A 19,491-nucleotide genomic window follows, 5' to 3' on the forward strand; every position below is an offset into this window, starting at 1 on the left:
TCGAACATCTTGTAGCACTTTTCACTGTCGAATGATTTTTCTAGATCGTATCAACGATCATGTGTGTTGTTTAATCTGATTCCCTTACCAATCTTAACGACAGAACTGCCTCCCTGAAACTTTTTCCTATCATAGAGGCAAATTAATGGTCATCCAACAGATCTTTTGCACATTAAAAAAGTGTGCATATTAGGAACCCGAACGTGGGACCCTGCCATTCACGAGCAACGCTTTTGCAGCTTCAGTTACGACGACGGGCCGTGACACCAGCTTGGAAAGCGCAGTCAGAAAAGTCGCTGCAGTAGAAAGCAAGACTCCATACGAGTCGCTATGTACCGTCATATGTCCAAGGAGACGAGCGCGATAATTTCATTTTTCAGGGGCCATATGTCACGTTGTATTTACCACAGAAGTAAAGGATCAAGTCTTTTGGATGTCTCTTGGCGTGGTGACCATTTGTATGCTCATAGAAAGAACGGGCATCCTGTAGCTATCCTACAGTGCAGGGTAAAAATTTGAACATCACGCACTTCCTCTAGCTGATGCAAAGTGATACATTCGTTTGGTTGTTTTCTATTAGGTGTGCTCTAGCGTGGATCTTAGGCGGCTTAACAAATACACCATTTGCTCATGGGCTATTTTAGAAAAATCCCAAAGGAAACCGGACTTTTGTGTACCAAAAGTAACAGTTGTGGGGATGGCCGGTTCTATAACAACATCTATTCACCGCACATCGTAAAAATTTTTACCATATGTTCGGAGATCTTCTAAACTTCATATGATATTATGATCTGTTACAGAGTTATAGAGGTTGAAAGTTTTGCACGTACTTATGAATATACATGCAACCTTCGGTCTGAAGCGTATATATAATTTAAAATGACGCATTGAACACTTAAATAGTGTTCTAGTGTCACCTCAAGGGCTGTTAGGTCGCCAAGCAACCTTTTAGTGAGCATTGTTTCACCTATAAAACATGACGCGCAATCTGTGTATCTGGGCACGTCACGCCTACACAAGCACTCCCAGACTCGTAAAGAGTGACATAAAATTGGGCCATTAAGGGTCCTGACATGCCTAGAAAAAACTTAAAACAACTCCCAAAAGTTTACGTAAAGGTGGTAAGGTTGTAAATGTAGTAAAATACTTCAGAGGAAATATTTATTTTTATAAGACACAAATCATAAGGCGGAATTTGTCGATGAATTGCGATGGATGAGCAAAGTATCCAGAAAAATATATAAAGCTCACTATTTTCTGTTAACCTGATGTTATGCACACATTTGCTGTTTATATGGGCCAAAGTATAAAAATGTGTCGTAGAATATAACTTCACTATTCTATACAATTCGTTTTATGTAAGCAGCATACTTTACTGTATCAAGGAAGAGAAGGCAACCAGTTGAAAAATGCTCCTGTAAGAGCATAAAAATGTTGAATATGTTCCCAATATAAATACTCTGAGAGGATAGTTGTGAACCAGTTGCCTCGATCCTCATTTCGCCTTCCTATCCGAAAATTTTGGCATACAAAGATATTCGCGTTTTTTGCGCTGAAAGAGAATAGCAGAGAGATAATGATGATGGAACAGAGAGGAGACCGTTCCAGTGGGAGAGAAAGAGAGAAGAGGCAGTGAGTATAGGTGACTGGAGATCACACATAGGCCTGGGGGGATCTGGACCGTACCGGACCGGGAAACTTTAACATGTGGGTACATACTGGATCGAAATTTTAAGCACGTGGTTATAGGAGTTAGATAAGTTGGAATCTCTACAAATTTTAGGTGCTGGGGTTTGGTGGAGACAGTGGCAGTGAAAAATAAAGAAAATAGTAGACTGAAGTGAGAGAGGAGACAGTGGCAGGGTGACATACTGCAAATGTGTGGGAGAAAAAGGGAACAATGTGAGAGAAACATACACAGAGAGTGGTAGTGGAAGGAAGATGCTAAGAATGAACGCTTAACTACACTGAGAAAGAATTAAAGGTTTACTTTTTCGGAACCCCGTAAATACTTCCCACTGTGACGTAACCACAGAGGGGTGGAACACTAACAAATGCGCGAATAAAACGGTGAAGGGTCCAACACCCCACAGTTCAGCAACGCCCTCATTGTCACCAATTCATGCTTGCTGAGCACTTTAAAAATAGACCTACACAGAGAAAATCCATCACAAGAGCTATAGGCAACCATTTGGCACCTCTCTGCTGCAGCATGCCTACTAGCAGGCTGCTAATACTCGTGCAGGGGTTTCGTCCGTGCAGGTACATTTTTACACCGCCCAACAAATGTGCGCGGGTGGCCTTGACAGTATTATCGAATTCGGGGATCTTAGAGAGACCCTTCGTAATTTTATTCGCGCGATAGTCTATGTCGCCCCCCCATGAACCATGGACCTTGCCGTTGGTGGGGAGGCTTGCGTGCCTCAGCGATACAGATAGCCGTACCGTAGGTGCAACCACAACGGAGGGGTATCTGTTGAGAGGCCAGACAAACGTGTGGTTCCTGAAGAGGGGCAGCAGGCTTTTCAGTAGTTGCAAGGGCAACAGTCTGGATGATTGACTGATCTGGCCTTGTAACACTAACCAAAACGGCCTTGCTGTGCTGGTACTGCGAACGGCTGAAAGCAAGGGGAAACTACAGCCGTAATTTTTCCCGAGGGCATGCAGCTTTACTGTATGATTACATGATGATGGCGTCCTCTTGGGTAAAATATTCCGGAGGTAAAATAGTCCCCCATTCGGATCTCCGGGCGGGGACTACTCAAGAGGATGTCGTTATCAGGAGAAAGAAAACTGGTGTTCTACTGATCGGAGCGTGGAATGTCAGATCCCTTAATCGGGCAGGTAGGTTAGAAAATTTAAAAAGGGAAATGGATAGGTTGAAGTTAGATATAGTGGGAATTAGTGAAGTTCGGTGGCAGGAGGAACAAGACTTCTAGTCAGGTGACTACAGGGTTATAAACACAAAATCAAATAGGGGGAATGCAGGAGTAGGTTTAATAATGAATAGGAAAATAGGAATGCGGGTAAGCTACTACAAACAGCATAGTGAACGCATTATTGTGGCCAAGATAGATACAAAGCCCACACCTACTACAGTAGTACAAGTTTATATGCCAACTAGCTCTGCAGATGACGAAGAAATTGAAGAAATGTATGATGAAATAAAAGAAATTATTCAGATTGTGAAGGGAGACGAAAATTTAATAGCCATGGGTGACTGGAATTCGAGTGTAGGAAAAGGGAGAGAAGGAAACATAGTAGGTGAATATGGATTGGGGGACAGAAATGAAAGAGGAAGCCGCCTGGTAGAATTTTGCACAGAGCACAACATAATCATAACTAACACTTGGTTTAAGAATCATGAAAGAAGGTTGTATACATGGAAGAACCCTGGAGATACTAAAAGGTATCAGATAGATTATATAATGGTAAGACAGAGATTTAGGAACCAGGTTTTAAATTGTAAGACATTTCCAGGGGCAGATGTGGACTCTGACCACAATCTATTGGTTATGACCTGTAGATTAAAACTGAAGAAACTGCAAAAAGGTGGGAATTTAAGGAGATGGGACCTGGATAAACTAAAAGAACCAGAGGATGTACAGAGATTCAGGGAGAGCATAAGAGAGCAATTGACAGGAATGGGGGAAATAAATACAGTAGAAGAAGAATGGGTAGCTTTGAGGGATGAAGTAGTGAAGGCAGCAGAGGATCAAGTAGGTAAAAAGACGAGGGCTAGTAGAAATCCTTGGGTAACAGAAGAAATATTGAATTTAATTGATGAAAGGAGAAAATATAAAAATGCAGTAAGTGAAACAGGCAAAAAGGAATACAAACGTCTCAAAAATGAGATCGACAGGAAGGGCAAAATGGCTAAGCAGGGGTGGCTAGAGGACAAATGTAAGGATGTAGAGGCCTATCTCACTAGGGGTAAGATAGATACCGCCTACAGGAAAATTAAAGAGACCTTTGGAGATAAGAGAACGACTTGTATGAATATCAAGAGCTCAGATGGAAACCCAGTGCTAAGCAAAGAAGGGAAAGCAGAAAGGTGGAAGGAGTACATAGAGGGTCTATACAAGGGCGATGTACTTGAGGACAATATTATGGAAATGGAAGAGGATGTAGATGAAGATGAAATGGGAGATACGATACTGCGTGAAGAGTTTGACAGAACACTGAAAGACCTGAGTCGAAACAAGGCCCCCGGAGTAGACAATATTCCATTGGAACTACTGACGGCCGTGGGAGAGCCAGTCCTGACAAAACTCTACCATCTGGTGAGCAAGATGTATGAAACAGGCGAAATACCCTCAGACTTCAAGAAGAATATAATAATTCCAATCCCAAAGAAAGGTGTTGACAGATGTGAAAATTACCGAACTATCAGCTTAATAAGTCACAGCTGCAAAATACTAACACGAATTCTTTACAGACGAATGGAAAAACTAGTAGAAGCCAACCTCGGGGAAGATCAGTTTGGATTCCGTAGAAACACTGGAACACGTGAGGCAATACTGACCTTACGACTTCTCTTAGAAGAAAGATTAAGGAAAGGCAAACCTACGTTTCTAGCATTTGTAGACTTACAGAAAGCTTTTGACAATGTTGACTGGAATACTCTCTTTCAAATTCTAAAGGTGGCAGGGGTAAAATACAGGGAGCGAAAGGCTATTTACAATTTGTACAGAAACCAGATGGCAGTTATAAGAGTCGAGGGACATGAAAGGGAAGCAGTGGTTGGGAAGGGAGTAAGACAGGGTTGTAGCCTCTCCCCGATGTTGTTCAATCTGTATATTGAGCAAGCAGTAAAGGAAACAAAAGAAAAATTCGGAGTAGGTATTAAAATTCATGGAGAAGAAATAAAAACTTTGAGGTTCGCCGATGACATTGTAATTCTGTCAGAGACAGCAAAGGACTTGGAAGAGCAGTTGAATGGAATGGACAGTGTCTTGAAAGGAGGATATAAGATGAACATCAACAAAAGCAAAACAAGGATAATGGAATGTAGTCTAATTAAGTCGGGTGATGCTGAGGGAATTAGATTAGGAAATGAGGCACTTAAAGTAGTAAAGGAGTTTTGCTATTTGGGGAGCAAAATTACTGATGATGGTCGAAGTAGAGAGGATATAAAATGTAGACTGGCAATGGCAAGGAAAGCGTTTCTGAAGAAGAGAAATTTGTTAACATCCAATATTGATTTAAGTGTCAGGAAGTCATTTCTGAAAGTATTCGTATGGAGTGTAGCCATGTATGGAAGTGAAACATGGACGATAAATAGTTTAGACAAGAAGAGAATAGAAGCTTTCGAAATGTGGCGCTACAGAAGAATGCTGAAGATTAGATGGGTAGATCATGTAACTAATGAGGAAGTATTGAATAGGATTGGGGAGAAGAGAAGTTTGTGGCACAACTTGACCAGAAGAAGGGATCGGTTGGTAGGGCATGTTCTGAGGCATCAAGGGATCACCAATTTAGTATTGGAGGGCAGCGTGGAGGGTAAAAATCGTAGAGGGAGACCAAGAGATGAATACACTAAGCAGATTCAGAAGGATGTAGGTTGCAGTAGGTACTGGGAGATGAAAAAGCTTGCACAGGATAGAGTAGCATGGAGAGCTGCATCAAACCAGTCTCAAGACTGAAGACCACAACAACAACAACAGTCTATGTCGCATCCCTACATGATCAAGCCACAGGACAGCGCAAATCAGAAGAGCTGAAAAAGCACAAGCACGATTTTCTGCTTCACACTGCATTTCAGATTTGTCCAATGGTTACAAACGATCGTTTGTGGTTCCACACTGTACATCGCAGCAAAAATTGCGATCGAACGCACCACAAAGGAGTGTGAAAACATTCAGTAAGGATTGCTAGCCTTCAGTGCCATTCGAGGCAGATTGAAGAGTCCGTGGGGTATTAGCAGAGTCAAAGATTGTCAAGAACGTCGTCCTGTTGGTCATTTCACTGCGAACTGTCGTTTTCGACTGCAAAATTTGTGGGAATCATCGCCTCAGAGGAATGAAAAGTTTCATTGATGACTTCCCATGTTGATTCTGAACGGCGTTGTGTTTGAAATTTACCTCAGCCACACGTAAGAAACCCGCTCGATTTCAATACTGGGCGTTGAGGTTCTGAACTCTTTCACAGAGGCATTAAAAGGAGAGGTGAAATGTTGGTACGAGGAAGGGGTGGGGGAGATGTTCAAAAATGGTTCAAATGGCTCTGAGCACTATACGACTTCACTTCTGAGGTCATCAGTAACCTAGAACTTAGAGCTAATTAAACTTAACTAACCTAAGGACATCACACACATCCATGCCCGAGGCAGGATTCGAACCTGCGACCGTAGTGGTCGCTCGGCTCCAGACAGTAGCGCCTAGAACCGCAGTGCCACTCCAGCGGGCGGGGGGAGATGAGTGACGACCTTTCCGTAGTGTGGCATCTCCAAGGTGGCATAAGGCAGAATTGAGGAGAAATTTGGGTCTGTGTGACATTTCTGATTCTACCTTATACCTTACCGGAGCTAATTCCTTTTTCTCGCGTGTCTCGACATCTAGAAGTCTAAAGCCTCGCCATGCCGGAGAGAGACCTCGCAAGTCACTCGCGTTTGGATCCTTACGCAGGAAGGTGCTAAGCACCTTCGGAACAAATTACAAAGCTAAACGTCCTGAAGAGAAATAATTACTGGATTATGAAAAAGTGGTCCTTTTATTGTGTTGCGCAGTGTGTAAAGAGAGAGTGGGTAAAGGGATATATAATGTTCTGTGCCAAACGGGTTCGAATAGGCTCGAATGACAAGAGATTTTGTAAATGATAATTAATTGAAACGCTCAGCTGCCGACAGGTGTTGTTGATATACCTCGATGGGCACAGCTAAAAATGTGTGCCCCAACCGGGACTCGAATCCGCGATCTCCTGCTTACGTGGCAGACGCTCTATCCATCTCTTTTTCTTTCTTAATTTTCTTCGGTACTGTTCGTTGCGTTTGGTCAGGGGGGACGTCAAAAGACATCCGTTCAAGAAGGTGATCGTTGATTCCTTTACTCAGTTTTTTATTACAGAGGGCGAGCAGATCTCTGACCTAGCACGCTTAGCTACCGTGCCGGCGATCCATCTGAGCCACCGAGGACACACATGAAATGCGCGACTGCAGGGACTTATTCCTTGCATGCTTCCCGTGGGACCCACATTCCCAACTGTCCACAATCTACATACGTAATGTCCCTAACAGATATTTGCCCATCCACTCATTACTCGCGCCCACTATGCTGACGATTCCCGTAACAGTTCGGGCAACCTGTGCACATTAGCACAGACGAAGGTTAATGGCAGAGTAGCCTTTCAAATATATATGAAGATAGTAACTGTTCCCGAAAGAACAGATACCACCCATGACCAGGCAGCATCTCTAGAATAAATCATAATTAATAGAAACCCACAGCTGCCGACAGGTGTTGTTGATATACCTCGATGGGGACAGCTGAAAAGGTGTGCACCGACCGGGCGCGAGTAATGAGTGGATGGGCAAATATCTATTTGGAACATTACATATGTAGATTGTGGACTGCTGGGAATGTGGGACTCACGGGAAGCGTGCAAGGGATAAGTCCCTGCAGTCGCGCTATTCATCTGCGTCCTCGCTGGCTCAGATGAATGCCGGCACGGTAGCTAACCGTATTCGGTCAGAGGGGTAACAGCCCTCTGTAATAAAAAGCTGAGTTAATGGATCAACGACGAAACGGGTGACTTGCAACGTCCTCCCCTAGCAGATGCAACGAACGAATACGAACTAATGAGATAAAAAAAATGGGTAGAGCGTCTGCCATGTAAGCAGGAGATACCGGGTTCGAGTCCCAGTCGGAGCACACATTTTCAGCTGCCCCATCAATGTATGTCAACAACACGTGTCAGCAGCTGAGGGTTTCAATTAATTATCATTTATTCTAGAGAAGCTGCACGGTCATCAATGGTATCTGTTCTTTCGGGAACAGTTACTATCTTCATATAAAATTTTTGGTGATGAAGGTTTCTGTCAGAGTCTTTAAAGAGGAACATGTTCACCTTTTCTGTGCTGCGAAGGACCACTTATCCGCTGGTTATTAGTTCTACATCCACGTGTACGTGATTACTCTGCTATTCACAGTAAAGTGCCTGGCAGAGGGTTCAATGAACCACCTTCAAGCTGCATCTCTACCGTCCCACTCTCGAACAGCGAGCGGGAAAAGCGAGCACTTAAATTTTTCTGTGCGAGACCTGGTTTCTATTATTTTATCGTGATGATCATTTCTCCATATGTACGTGGGTGCCAACAGAATGTTTTCGCAGTCAGAGGAGAAAACTGTTGATTGAAATTTCATGAGAAGATCCCGTCGCAACGAATAACGCCTTTGTTTTAGTGATTGCCATTCCAAATCAAGTATCATGTCTTTGGTACTATCTCCCCTATATCGCAATAATACAGACTTTTCGATTTCATTCGTCAGTCCCACCAGATGCGGAATCCACACCGCGCAGCAATACTCCAGAATAGGCGGACAAGCGTGGTGTAAGCAGTCTCTTTAGTAGACCTGTTGCACCTTCTAAGTGTTCTGCCAGTGAATCGCAGTCTTTCATTTGCGCTACCCACAACATTATCTGTGTCATCGTTCCTATTTAGGTTATTTGTAATTATAATCCCTACGTATTTAGTTGAATTTACAGCCTTGAGATTTGTGTGCCTCATCGAGTAATCCAAATTTAGAAGTTTTGTTTTAATACTCATGTTAACAACTTAACACTTTTCTTTATTCAGGGTCAATGGCCACTTTTCGCACCATACAGATATCATATCTAAATCATTTTGCAAGTCGTTTTGGTCATCTGATGACTTTAGAAGACGGTAAATGACAGCATCATCTGCAAACAACCTAATACGGCTACTGAGATTGTCTCCTATGTCGTTAATATAGCTCAGAAACAATAGAGGACTATAACACTTCCTTGGGAAACGCCGGATATTACTTCTGTTTTACTCGATGACTTTCCGTCTATTATTACGAACTGTGACCTTTCTGACAGGAAATTACGAACCCAGTCGCACAACTGACGTGATGTTCCATAGGCGCGCAGTTTGATTAGAAGACTGTTGTGAGGAATTGTGTCGAAAGCCGTCTAGAAATCTAAAGATATGGAATCAATTTGAAATGCCCCGTCCATAGCACTCATTACTTCATGAGCATAAAGAGATAGTTTTCTTTCATAAGAACGATATTTTCTGAATCCGTGCTGACTGTATGTCAATAAATCGTTTTCTTCGAGGTAATTCATAATATCGAACACAGTATATGTTCCAAAATCTTACTGGAAATCGACGTTAGGGATATTGGCCTGTAATTCAGCGGATTATTCCTTATTTTCCTTCAGCAATTTTCCAGTCTTTAGGCAGAACGATTCCGTATTTCTGGATTTCCGGAAGGCTTTTGACACTGTACCACACTAGAGGCTCGTATTGAAATTGCGTGCTTATGGAATATCGTCTCAGTTATGTGACTGGATTCGTGATATCCTGTCAGAGAGGTCACAGTTCGTAGTAATTGACGGAAAGTCATCGTGTAAAACAGAAGTGATTTCTGGCGTTCCCCAAGGTAGTGTTATAGGCCCTTTGCTGTTCCTTATCAATATAAACGGTTTGGGAGACAATTTGAGCAGCCGTCTTCGGTTGTTTGCAGATGACGCTGTCGTTTATCGACTAATAAAGCCTCAAGAAGATCAAAGATTTAGAAAAAATATCTGAATGGTGTTAAAACTGACAGTTGACCCTGAATAACGAAAAGTGTGAGGTCATTCACATAAGTGCTAAAAGGAACTGATTAAACTTCGGTTACAAGATAAATCAAAGCCCTAAATTCAGCAAAATGCCTAGGAATTACAATTACGAACAACCTACATTGGAACGAACACATAGAAAATGTTGTGAGGAAGGCTAACCAAAGACTGTGTATTACTGGCAGGACACTTAGAAAATGTAACAGACCTACTAAGGAGACTGCCTACACTGCGCTTGTCCGTCCTGTTTTAAAGTACTGCTGCGCGGAGTGGGATTCTTACCAGATAGGACTGACGGAGTATATCGAAAAAGTTCAAAGAAAGGCAGCACGTTTTGTATTACCGCGAAATATGGGAGAGAGTGTCACAGAAATGATACAGGGTTCGAACTGGAAATCGTTAAAAGAAAGGCGTTTTTCGTTGCGACCGAATCTTCTCACGAAATTCCAATCACCGACATTCTCCTCCGAATGCGAAAGTATTTTGTTGACACCGACCTACATAGGGAGGAACGATCAGCACGATAAAATAAGGGAAATAATAGCCCGTACGGAAAGATATAGGTGTTCATTCTTTCCGCGCGTTATACGAGATTGGAATAATAGAGAATTGTGAAGGTAGTTCGATGAACCCTCTACCAGGCACTAGAATCAGATTTGCAGAGTATAAGTGTAAATGTGGATGTAGATGTACGGATCTTTCTGCGAGAGAGCGGTTGTATATAATTGCTGAAAATGACCGTAGAGTTAGATTTCGACGACGAATCTCCCAAACAAGTGGCATTAAATTCGATAGCCCCGTTCTGATTTTCCGGTGGCAGGCATCAGCAAGCACGTCCTCTGGCACAACAGATCGCTCCCGCCACCACCGCCGTCCCCCTAACCCGAAGCGAACCCACCGCAAACCTGACCCCCGTTCACCGTATCTTTGGCTCGCCGGTCGCCGTAAGATTAATGGACTGCGCGTCCACACGTAGCGGCGGAGTAAAGGAAGGAGTTCCTGCCCGCTTTTTTCCCTCGCTGCCTGCCGGCTAGCGGCACAGCAGCCTCGCGGATAGCGGAGCACACATCGCATGCACGGCGGCGCACCGCCGCCTGACAAAGCCATTTTTATACCTCGCTGTCTCTGCTGCTAGATACATCTGCGTCAGGTCCGCTTTCACTTTGTCTCGTTTTTCAGCAAGTAGCTGACGATCTCTCCACAGCGCGCTCTCGGGGCTGTGCTCAGCAAGAAGTGGGTCCTGCGTGCGACGACCGTGGGAGTGACTGGAAGGAAATAAAGTGCGGTGACCGATTATCCGTAGCGAAGGATAGTCCATACAAGAGCATTTATTATCATCAGTTTAAAGGTGCAACGAAACTATTCCTGAACTACGTTAAAGGCAGCTGCGTACTGGTATTAGTAATTAGCATATTACACTACTAGCCAATAAAACTGCTACACCACGAAGATGACGTGCTACAGACGCGAAATTTAACCGACAGGAAGAAGATGCAGTGATATGCAAATCACTAGCTATTCAGAGTATTCACACGAGGTTGGCGCCGGTGGCGACACCTACAACATGCTGACATGAGGAATGCTTCCAACCGATTTCTCATACACAAACAGCAGTTGACCGGCGTTGCCTGGAGAAACGTTGTTGTGATGCCTCGTGTAACGAGGAGAAATACGTACCATCAGGTTTCCGACTTTGATAAAGGTCGGATTGTAGCCTACCGCGATTGCGGTTTATCGTATTGCGACATTGCTGCTTGCGTTGGTCGAGATCCAATGACTATTAGCAGAATATGGAATCGGTGGGTTCAGTAGGATAATACGGAACGCCGTGCTGAATCCCAACTGCCTCGTATCACTAGCAGTCGAGATGACAGGCATCCTATCTGCATGGCTGTAACGAATCGTGCAGCCACGTCTAGATCCATGAGTCAACAGATGGGGACGTTTGCAAGACAACAACCATCTGCACGAACAGATCGACGACGTTTCCCGCAACATCGACTATCAGCACGGAGACCACGGCTGCGGTTACCCTTGACGCTGCATCACAGAGACGAACGCCTGCGATGGTGTACTCAACGACGAACCTGGTTGCACGAATGGCAAAACATCATATTTTTCGGATGAATCCAGGTCCTGCTTACAGCATCATGATGGTCGCATTTATGTTTCGCGAGATCGCGGTGAACGCACTTTGGAAGTGTGTATTCGTCATCGCCATACTGGCGTATCACCCGGCGTGATGGTATGGGGTGCCACTGGTTACACGTCTCGGTCACCTCTTGTTCGCATTGACGGCACTTTGAACAGTGGACGTTACGTTTCAGATGTGTTACGACCCGTGCCACAACCCTTCATTCGATCCCTGCGAGACCCTACATTTCAGCAGGATAATACACGACCGCATGTCGCAGGTCCTGTATGCACCTTTCTGGATACTGAAAATGTTCAACTGCTGCCCTGGCCAGCACATTCTGCAGATCTCTCATCAATTGAAAACGTGTGGTCAACAGTGGCCGAGCAACTGGCTCGTCACAATAAACCGGTTACTACTCTTGATGAACTGTGGTATCGTGTTGAAGCTGCATGGGCAGCTGTACCTGTACACGCCATCCAATCTCTGTTTGACTCAATGCCCAGGCGTATCAAGGCCGTTGTTACGGCCAGAGGTGGTCGTTCTCGGTACTGATTTCTCAGGATCTATGCACCCAAACAGCGTGAAAATGTTGTCACATGTCAGTTCTAGTATAATATATTTGTCCAATGAATACCCGTTTATCATCTGTATTTCTTCCTGGTGTAGCAAATTTAATAGCCAGTAATGTAATTTCCGATGTTACGCTGTTGTGAAAAAATAGAAGAGATAGTGTGACTATAAACTAGTGTGGGATCATGCCTGATACCGCTAGCAACATGACGAGATACCTACAATGATGGGTAACAGAAAATTTGAATAGCGAGGAACAAACAAAAACTGGAAGTGGAACTGCACGGGCCGCAGTTCGGGAAACACCGGAAATGTAGATGCAGTGTTCCATCCACATGACGTGTTACATGTTACAGGTACTCCTGTTTGTAGCAGAATACAAGACAGTTTCTGCCCTCGGAGTTGAATCGCTTTCCGGCCAAATGTTCTTTTAACCTAGGGAACAGGTGATAGTCACTGGGCGCCAAGTCAGGATTACAGAATGAGTGGGTGATTGTGTTCCACTGAAACTGTTGCAGGAGAGCAACAGTTTGCCGAGCGATGTGTGGGCGGGCGTTGTCATGGAGAATGTGTACGCCCTTGCTCAACACTTCTCTTCTCCGGTTCTGAATTGCCCGTTTGAGTTTTTTCAGAGTCACACAGTACCTGTCAGCGTTAATTGTGGTCCCAGCGATTGATCTCAGACGATGAGGTGAAAGAAGATGTTCATAGTTTCCTGAAAAGCATCGCGGCGAGCTGGTATGACATGGGCATAAGAAAACTGCCACAGCGTCTACAAAAATGCGTCGACAGAAATGGTGATTATGTTGAAAAACAACTAAATGTTCAAGCTGTAAACTGCTGTAAACCATAATAGAAATAAACAGGTCTATGTACTTATAAAAAAATAGGAAACTTTACTTTTAGGATTGTCCTTGTACATACAATTTCTGAACACTGAAGTGACAAAAATCATCGGACAGCTATACACACATATATAGGTGGCGGTAGTATCGCAGTGCATCGGTGGAGTTGTCATTTGTAGTAAGTGGATTCATGTGAAAAGGTTTCCGACGTAGCTATGTCCTCACGACGGAAATTAACTGACGTTGAATACGGATGATAGATGGGGGCTAGAGGTATGGGACATTCCATTTCGGAAATCTTTAGTAAATTCAATATTTCGAGGGCAACAGTGTCAAGACTGTGCCGGAAATATCAAAAATCAGGCATTGCCACTCACCACGGACATCGTAGTGACCGACGGCCTTCGCTTAAAGATGTTAGCGTAGAGTTGTCAGTGCTAAAAGACAAGCAACACTGCGTGAAACAAAAGCACAAATCAGTGTAAATTTGGTGTTAATGGGGCATGGCAGGAGCCGACCGACTCGAGTACCTTTCCTAACGGCACGACGTCGCCTGCAGTGCCTCTCCTGGGTTCATGACCATATTTGTTGGATCCTTGATGACTGGAAAAAACTGTGCGATGGTCAGATGAGTCCAGATTTCAGTTGGTACGAACTGATGGTAGGGCTTGAGTGTGGCGCATACACCACGAAGCCATTTGCCTAGGTTGTCGACAACTCACTGTGCAAGCCCCGTGATGGTGTGGGCTGTGTTTACATGGAATGGACTGGATCCTCTGGCCCAGCTCAACCGATCATTGGCGGAAAATGGTCATATAATTATTCGCATCTGATTTATGACCCTTCTTGAAAATGGGAACGACCTGCTCTTTCTTCCAGTCGCTAGGTACTTTACGTTCTTCCAGCGATCTACGATAAATTGCTGATAGAAAGGGGGCAAGTTCTTTAGCATAATCACTGTAGAATCTTAAGGGTATCTCGTCTGGTCCGGATGCTTTTCCGCTACTAAGTGATAGCAGTTGTTTTTCAATTCCGATATCGTTTATTTCAATATTTTCCATTTTGGCGTCCGTGCGACGGCTGAAGTCAGGGACCGTGTTACGATTTTCCGCAGTGAAACAGTTTCGGAACACTGAATTCAGTATTTCTGCCTTTCTTCGGTCGTCCTCTGTTTCGGTGCCATCGTGGTCAACGAGTGACTGAATAGGGGATTTAGATCCGCTTACCGATTTTACATATGACCAAAACTTTTTAGGGATCTTGTTTAGATTGTTTGCCAATGTTTTATGTTCGAATTCGTTGAATGCTTCTCTCATTGCTCTCTTTACGCTCTTTTTCGCTTCGTTCAGCTTCTCCTTATCAGCTATGATTCGACTACTCTTAAACCTATGATGAAGCTTTCTTTGTTTCCGTAGTACCTTTCGTACATGATTGTTATACCACGGTGGATCTTTCCCCTCGCTTTGGACCTTAGTCGGTACGAACTTATCTAAGGCGTACTGGACGATGTTTCTGAATTTTTTCCATTTTTGTTCCACATCCTCTTCCTCAGAAATGAAACGTTTGATGGTGGTCACTCAGATATTCTGCGATTTGTGCCCTATCACTCTTGTTAAGCAAATATATTTTCCTTCCTTTCTTGGCATTTCTTATTACACTTGTAGTCATTGATGCAACCACTGACTTATGATCACTGATACCCTCTTCTACATTCACGGATTCGAAAAGTTCCGGTCTATTTGTTGCTATGAGGTCTAAAATGTTAGCTTCACGAGTTGGTTCTCTAACTATCTGCTCGAAGTAATGAATGAATCAAAATATAAATTATATGAATGAAGATACAAATTATGTGAATTATATGAATGTTCTTTCGGGCATATCTGAAACAACAGTTACCACGTGGAGTCGCCGACTGTGATTCATATTGTGTATAATGCTATCAGTTGCATCAAGCCTGTGTGCCATCAGCCGCGACGAGAGAAAATATGTGCCGGATCGGGACAAGAACCCGGGATCTCTTGCCTACTGGGCAGTTCGTTAAACACTGTGCCATCCGGACATTTTCACTCGTCGCTGCCGATTTCGTATAAATTCTCAATTCAGCTGATATCACTAGTTCCTTCCTTTTCCTTTCCTTTCTTCCCGCCTTCATTTTACACAAGAAGATATAAATGTGTTACACGAAACGGAGATGGGTAAGAACCCCAAACACTTTGCTGGATAAAGAGAGATATACAACAAGCGTCGGTCTGCTGTGTTGCTTGAATCTAATTTACACGTTGTGGCTGAACAGAATAAACATTTCGCTACGGGCATTGCAAAAGCCTCATAGTAGTGGGCCAAACAGGGGCCGGCAGGTGGTTACATCAGGCGCTAACTGTTGCTACAAGAAATACACTTTAGTGGCGAGCAGTTATCACACAGCGCAGCTCCGCATAGAGAGCACAATTGTTGTAATGGCTTGAGTGACCTGATTGCTTCACGTCCAAGCCTATCTATCGCTTGATTTTTTCCACTGTGTACAAACTCTAGGCACTGATCGATGAGATAAACGGGAATAAGAAACATCTAATGAACTTATGTCCGGAAACGCATTGTTTCCATGCTGGAGATAATTTTTTCACTCATACTTTGATACAGAATCTGCTGTTTTTAACGCTCTGTACCACGCAGCTACCGTTACGACACGCATTGTTTCCTCGTAGAGGGCTGGAGGGAGTACTGTTCTTCATAAGTCGTACCCTAGTGGCCTCTTCTGCCATAGTAACTGGTAATGGTGTGTGCAATGCACTTCTCATCCTGACATCTCGTAGTGTATGTGATACAGTGTTGTGTCCGCCTGCTTAGCTGGGTGGCAACGTGCTTGCCTCCCATGCACTGGGCCTGGGTTCGATTCCGGCCGGGTCGGAGATTTTCTCAGCGCAGGGACAGGGTGTTGTGTTGTCATCATCATCATTTCATCCTCCTCATCGGCGGCAGGTCTCCCAATGTGGTGCCGACTGAAATAAGACTAGCACTTGGAGGCCGAATCCGAATGAGACATCCCAGCCAACAGTGCCATACCATCATTTCATTTCATTTACAGCGTTGTACACAATGGTTCCGTGTTCGCATCAACAGCTTGCCCTCATCGCGTTTACTTACGGAAAAGCAAATGACAAAGGGCGGTGGGCAGAAAGGTCGTATCAGGAGACCGACCAAGCCAACAACCACAGCATTCAATGCTTGCAATAAAGTTTCGCTGTTTCTCTGAAGCAGGGTCGTTTCAGGAAGGAGGAAACCATAAAATATGTACCGGAAGTGTTCGAAAACCAGACTTGGAGGAAAATGTGATCAACAATGTGGAAGCCGACCGCTGTGTCAGTACCAGCCAGTTGGCCTGCCAGTACAGGGTAAGCCATGCGACCGTGTGGAACATTGGCCGTGATAACTGTTACTCTCTTTATCAGTTACAGAATGTGCAAGGGTTACTAACGACAGACTTTCCACATCGGGAGCAGTTTTCTTCACCAGGAAATCATGATTCCGAGATTTTTGTTAACCATCCTACTTACAGATGGGGCCACCTATATGCTGAGTGGTATTTTCAACTTTCACAACAGTCATCTGTGGGAGAGTATTTACAGCCCCATGGTATGGTGACAGCGAATCATCAGCAGCGGTGCAGCCGGAATGTATAAGTCTGGATAATTGGCGACCGTATTTTGGGACCAGTCTTCCTTCCACGTCGTCTAACAGGCCGGAACTATCGGCATAACTTGCGGGAGACTTTGCCTCCCGTGCTGGAGGAAGTGCCACTGACGATTCGAAGGATTATGTGGCTGCTATATGATGGTGCTCCAGCCCACTTCGCCAATGGTGTCCTGACGCATCTCAGTCGTGTCTTGACTGGTCGATGGATCGGACGAGGGGGTCCAGTTGCATGGTCTATTCGTTCACCGGATCTCAACGCGTGCAATTTCTCATGTTGCCATCTCAAAAGTAATGTGTATGCAGAACCCTTCCAGATGTGGAGACATTGGAGCAGCGTATTCCTGCTGCCTTTGACATCTACATCTACATCTACATTGATACTCCGCAAGCCACCCAACGGTGTGTGGCGGAGGGCACTTAACGTGCCACTGTCATTACCTCCCTTTCCTGTTCCAGTCGCGTATGGTTCGCGGGAAGAACGACTGTCTGAAAGCCTCCGTGCGCGCTCTAATCTCTCTAATTTTACATTCGTGATCTCCTTGGGAGGTATAAGTAGGGGGAAGCAATATATTCGATACCTCATCCAGAAACGCACCCTCTCGAAACCTGGCGATCAAGCTACACCGCGATGCAGAGCGCCTCTCTTGCAGAGTCTGCCACTTGAGTTTATTAAACATCTCCGTAACGCTATCACGGTTACCAAATAACCCTGTGACGAAACGCGCCGCTCTTCTTTGGATCTTCTCTATCTCCTCCGTCAGACCGATCTGGTACGGATCCCACACTGATGAGCAATACTCAAGTATAGGTCGAACGAGTGTTTTGTAAGCCACCTCCTTTGTTGATGGACTACATTTTCTAAGCACTCTCCCAATGAATCTCAACCTGGCACCCGCCTTACCAACAATTAATTTTATATGATCATTCCACTTCAAATCGTTCCGCACGCATACTCCCAGATATTTTACAGAAGTAACTGCTACCAGTGTTTGTTCCGCTATCATATAATCATACAATAAAGGATCCTTCTTTCTATGTATTCGCAATACATTACATTTGTCTATGTTAAGGGTCAGTTGCCACTCCCTGCACCAAGTGCCTATCCGCTGCAGATCTTCCTGCATTTCGCTGCAATTTTCTAATGCTGCAACTTCTCTGTATACTACAGCATCATCCGCGAAAAGCCGCATGGGACTTCCGACACTATCTATCACATTGTTCGCAAACAACCTGGCCGATGTGAAAGTGTGAGACAGAACATTTTACGGTGCGTACATGCATGTGTTGAGGCACATGGAAACCATTTTAAACACACATTCTAACTGAGGCTGTATGCTACAGAGCGTATGAGACTGCAGTCTCGGTAACAATGTGTTATTGAATAAATTGAGTCTGGCATGGAAACCATTTCCGGACATAAATCCATTTGACCTTTTTTGTTCCTTATTCTGTCATCGATGAATCCCTACAGTTTGTACTCTGTGCAAATTTCACCCTGTATGTACGTCTGTTTTCTAGACAGAACTACGCTATTCTGTCACAAAATAATGTAACTTACCTGACGCCTTCCCTGGTAACGTAGGAATCCATGGAACGCTTTTGGGACCCAGCACCTGGACGGAATTTCACCGGGAAATGGCAGCAGATGCAACAAATGTTACAGCCGTACTGCAAAGGAGGATGCTTTACACTGCCGCCAGTCTGAGTGGCTAGAGATGCAAAAGTACTGACAGCTGAAGGATGCAACGTCCGTGGAGCCATATGGCCCAGTTACCTCACGCACAGCCGACGTTCTGTTATGCTTTGAGGAAAGATACAACTGCAGTAACGAAACAAATAGAAAGGTGCTCGACTGTACAGATACACTAACGGCCATTAAAATTGCTACCGCCCACTAAAACTGCTACACCAAGAAGAAATGCAGATGATAAACGCGTATTCGTTGGACAAATATATTATACTACAACTGACATGTGATTACATTTTCACTCAATATGGGCGCATAGATCATGAGAAATCAGTACCCAGAACAACCACCTCTGGCCGAAAAAACGGCCTTGATACGTCTGGGCATTGAGTCAAACAGAGCTTGGATGGCGTGTACATGTACAGCTTCCCATGTAGCTTCAACACGATACCACAGACCATCAAGAGTAGTGTTTGGCGTATTTTGAGGAGCCAGTTGCTCGGCCACCATTGACCAGACGTTTTCAATTGGTGACAGATGTGGAGAATGTGCTGGCCATTGCAGCAGTCGAACATTTTCTGTATCCAGAAAGGCCCGTACAGGACCTGCAACAGGCGGTCGTGCATTATCCTGCTGAAGTGGAGGCTTTCGCAGGGATCCAATGAAGGGTAGAGCCAGGGGTCGTAACACATCTGGAATGTAACGTCCACTGTTCAATGTGCCGTCAATGCGAACAAGAGGTGACCGTGACG

Source organism: Schistocerca americana, chromosome 7, assembly GCF_021461395.2.
Source record: "Schistocerca americana isolate TAMUIC-IGC-003095 chromosome 7, iqSchAmer2.1, whole genome shotgun sequence".
NCBI classification, from domain to species: Eukaryota; Metazoa; Arthropoda; class Insecta; order Orthoptera; family Acrididae; genus Schistocerca; species Schistocerca americana.